The sequence below is a fragment of the Eurosta solidaginis genome, chromosome 4 (assembly GCF_040869045.1).
Source record: "Eurosta solidaginis isolate ZX-2024a chromosome 4, ASM4086904v1, whole genome shotgun sequence".
In the NCBI taxonomy this organism is placed as follows: Eukaryota; Metazoa; Arthropoda; class Insecta; order Diptera; family Tephritidae; genus Eurosta; species Eurosta solidaginis.
The window spans coordinates 246,966,779-246,971,533 of record NC_090322.1 but is presented as its reverse complement, the minus strand read 5'-3'; positions in this window follow the sequence as shown (position 1 = coordinate 246,971,533).

Below are 4,755 nucleotides of genomic sequence, written 5' to 3'. Positions count from 1 at the left end.
GGAGCCTTACTGAATCCCACGGGAGCTTCTGCAACATCAAGACCCGCTCCACGCCATGCTAACTAATCGACCCATCTCGTCGATCTTTATGTTGTGATGCCCTGGCATCCACAGCAATGGAGCCCTGATTCGCATAGCAAAATTCATGGCACACTCTTCACTGACCAACCCAACCAGCCTTGATATTGTCGTCGGTTGACCCGAAGAGCACTCGACAATAGAAGAAGGTATCTACCATGTTACACCCATTATTTGTAGCCAATAATACTTTATATGTCTTTTGAATAACGGATCCCGCATTGAAACACCCTTGCTGAATTCGGAAGGCGCATAAATGCGGACGTGACCAGAAGTGTTGCAAATTCTTCCACTCCCACTACACAAACAATTTTATCATCAGCATCATTCATCAGCAAGTCACGCCAGCTATCCCTGTTTCCAGGTAGCTGGCGGTAATTGGGACCACCAAAGGTCTCCCTCCACCTTCCTCTCCCAACTCTGTGTAGATCTTTCCCTTCTTGAGCTTTCAAACTGAGTGTGAGTCAATTAGGAAAAAAATCCTCACTCAGGCAAACACTCCAAGAGTATTTCTGCCATGAAAAGCTTATCAGTGAAAATTCATCTGGCTGTAGCTGCCGTTCGGGGTCGGCATAAAACAATTTGTAGGAAAAACAAAAAAGGAGCACGTCGCGAAATGAAGGGGAAGCCCAATCTTAATCCGCGTAAAGCTCAGACAGCTCATAATCATACCTTCTTCGATACTCAACATCGGCATCACAGACAGGACTATAAAAGAGCCATATCAACTTCTCTCCACACGGTCCATGACTTTGACAGGCTGCCAAGCGCGAATGCAAGTACTTTCTCTTAATCTCATTTACCGCAATGCCAATTTCTTTTTGCCCTTTAATCCATTTCAGAGGAGGCAGAACTTACAGCGCCAATTTAGCTTCCCGTTTAGCTTACGTGCCTGAAGCACTTTGACACTAATAGAAAGACACAGCTTCAAAGCTTGGGATTAACATCCTAGTCATGAATATCATTAGCTCTAACGCTGAGTCCTGCGGTCTCTGCCCAACTCCTCAGAGATCCCTCCATTATCGTCGAGGCTAATACCCTATAACAGTATTACTATATGATCCACGTAGGCCACCACCTTAACCGCATTTTTGTTTATTTGACGGAGTCGATTGGACACCGCCCTATAGAGTTCATCTTATGAGATGTGATGTGATATCACTAGATCCTAGTTTAGCGATGGTTAATCTGGACTACAAACTCGAACATATCTCAATAAACTGACTTTTGCTATAACTCGGATTCCAAACGTCCAAAGCGATCGGAAGTTCCGACGTCTTGAAATCGAAGCTCTCTAACACACATACACACAAATCTATTGAAAGGTTTTGATTAAAGATGGTGTTGGAAGAAATTTTATCTCCACGCTTCAAATGCGGGCTGCAATCAGATCAGAAACTATACAAACAGCATTTTAAACTTGGAGTTTGTTGATGCGCACGCACTTGATCGTATTTTGTTACATGTTAAACTTTTTTTTTCCTGGTTTTTTTGCAAATACCTAGTAGTATATAAAAATATAACATGAAAACATACGAGTATTAAAATACGAAATCGAAATGTAAATATTGGCATATTTTAAATATGTATCACTAACGGACGAGTATTCAAATCAAGCGCGATACGAGCGACAACGATTAACTTAACTTGGCTAATAGGTTTTAGCTTTACCCAGTAGAAGTTTGAAGTAGTTGGTCAGTAGTGTAGAGCGATTTCCTTTTTAACATTTTGTGCTGATCGGGTACCCGTACATTCAAATACTACATGCCAAGCTTAAAATTTTCGAGGTTCCTTTCAATCTCCCCTTCATTTACCGTATTATCGTTGTCGTCCTGAGGCCTTCTCTAGACGCCACATATCCTCCGACCGTTTCTTTATTTGCAGTGCTGATCCTCCGATTCTGAAACTGCCTTCGACATGCTTTCAGTGTCTATTGTGCCCATGTCAGGATCTCGCTCTCGTTCAATTGGTATTTTATAGCTTACGATTTCTTCTCGAACACAAGCGAGATTTTCGAGATCCGAGAAAACAAAAACTCAACTTCTCGCGAGATTCTCGTATCTCGAAGTACTCGTAAATCTCGCGAGCTTCTCGACATAAACTTAATTGCAGTATGGACAGTATTTATACCCTTGGTTTTTTTTACTTGTGAATTTTTTGTTGATTATATTGATGAATCGATTAAATTGAATGTCGAGAAGCTCGCGGGCCTTACACGCCTTACGAGTCAATCGAGATTTGAGAATCTCACGAGAAAGCGAGACTCGCGAGAAATCTCTTCTCGAACAAGTTCGCTCTATATATTTCTCTCGATCTTATCATTATTAAAGATAGTCGTTTGTTTTTTTTTAGGCGAGATGTGTATAAAATGTCTTCTATACATTGTAGTGGTGTATTTGTGTTTATTTTAACGATTGTATTTAATTATTTAGTTAATTCTCTTTCCAAAAATTACAATTGCATAAGGTGACTATACCGCATGAATAAATGGCAGGCAATTAAAAAGCTCCTTCATAGAAAGCATTCGACATACTTCCAGCGCGTTACTCGCCACTCGTAGCAGACTGGTGGCTCTTATTATATTTATCCTCTTTGATTTTAATTTATTCTCTTTGGTAAAACGATGGCAAAATACCAAAGAGTGGGAAAAGCAAATGTCGAATGCTTCTTCTTATGCTTTACATGTATCAAAAGTTGAAGATTGCCAACTCTTGTATGCCAGATTACGCTAGTGTCGCTCGAACTGCCGTTCTTCGTAAAAATAAGTTCAATCTACTCATCATGCATAAGATTGCATTGAACGCATCTACATTACTTACTTACTTAATTGGCATTTAACCGTCTAAACGGCTATGGCTGTCCAACAAGGCGCGCCAGTCGCTCTTTCGCTCCGCCAACCGGCTCCAATTGGTCACACCAAGGGAGTTTAAATCGTTTTCCACCTGGTCCTTCCAACGGAGTGGGGGCCGCCCTCTACCTCTGCTTCCATAGGCGGGTTCCGATAGAAACACTTTCTTGGCCGGAGCATCATCATTCATTCGCATAACATGGCCTAGTCAGCGCAGCCGCTGCGTTTTAATTCGCTGGACTATGTTGATGTCTGCGTATAGCTCGTACAGCTCATCATTAAATCTTCTTCGGTACTCGCCATCGCCAACGCGTAGAGGTCCATAAATCTTTCGAAGAACTTTTCTCTCGAACACTCCCAAAGCCACTTCATCTGCTGTTGTCATGGTCCATGCTTCTGCCCCATATAGCAGGACGGGTACGATAAGTGACTTGTAAAGTATGATTTTCGTTCGCCGAGAGAGGACTTTACTTTTCAATTGCCTACCTAGTCCAAAGTAGCATTTATTGGCAAGATTGATTCTTCGCTGCATTTCAGTGCTGACGTTGTTGCTAGTGTTGATGCTGGTTCCCAAATAAACGAAGTCTTTTACTATTTCGAAATTATGGCTGCCAACAGTAGCGTGGTTGCCAAGGCGCGTATGCGCTGACTCTTTGCTCGATGACAGCAGGTACTTCGTTTTGTCCTCATTCACCATCAAACCCGTCTTTACCGCTTCTTTTTCTTGTTTGGAGTAAGCAGAACTAACAGCGCGGGTGTTTAGGCCGATGGTATCAATGTCATCAGCAAATGCCAGTAATTGCACGCTTTTATAGTATATTGTTCCAGTGCGGTTAAGTTCTGCAGCTAGTATAATTTTCTCCAGCATCAAATTAAAGAAATCGCACGATAGGGGGTCACCCTGTATGAAACCTCGTTTAGTTTCGAACGGCTCGGAGAGGTCCTTCCCAATTCTGACTGAGCTGATGGTGTTGCTCAACGTTATTTTGCACAGCCGTATAAGTTTTGCGGCACAATACACTTGAAATGACCTTATATGCGATATTAAGAAGGCTGATTCCACGATAGTTGGTGCATTTTGCAGTATCCCCTTTCTTGTGGACTGGGCAAAGAACACTTAGATTCCAAACGTCGGGCATGCACTCTTCCGCCCATATTTTGCTAAGAAGTTGCTGCATGCGCTTTACCAATTCCTTGCCGCCGTACTTGAATAGCTCCGCAGGCAATCCATCAGCGCCCACGCCTTGTTGTTTTTCAATCTGGTTATTGATATTCTCATAATCGGGCGGGGGGACATATATTCCATCATCATCGATTGCGGGATCGGGTTCTTCATCTCTGCGCGGTGAATTGCTGCCTCCATTTAGAAGAGCAGATAATTATTCCCTCCATAATCTAAGCACTCTCTGGACATCAGTTACAAGGTCGCCGTTTTCGTTCCTACAGGAATGTATATGAAAAAGATGATTGTAAAGCGGCCATTAACATGGAGCCGATACAGTGGTCTGCTCTGGAGAAATCAAACTTTTAAAATTTAAACTGCTGGGTTGTAGAGGTCTAATAGTATTGGTGTGGATAGTGTAACTGCGTCAACAGAATTATTAATGCGCTGTTGTTGTAGATATGCAGATTACCAATTGGATGCGATATTTTTAGCGGGTACAGGTATGGATAAATATATATAAGTATATCGATATCAATTCAAGCACACACACACACCAACAAACTTATTAACTACGGTACAACAACCAAAGTGGAAATTTTAATTTGTATTTATTTTAATAAAATTTTCCTTTAAAAGCACAAACTAACCAAACAAGTAGATCAGT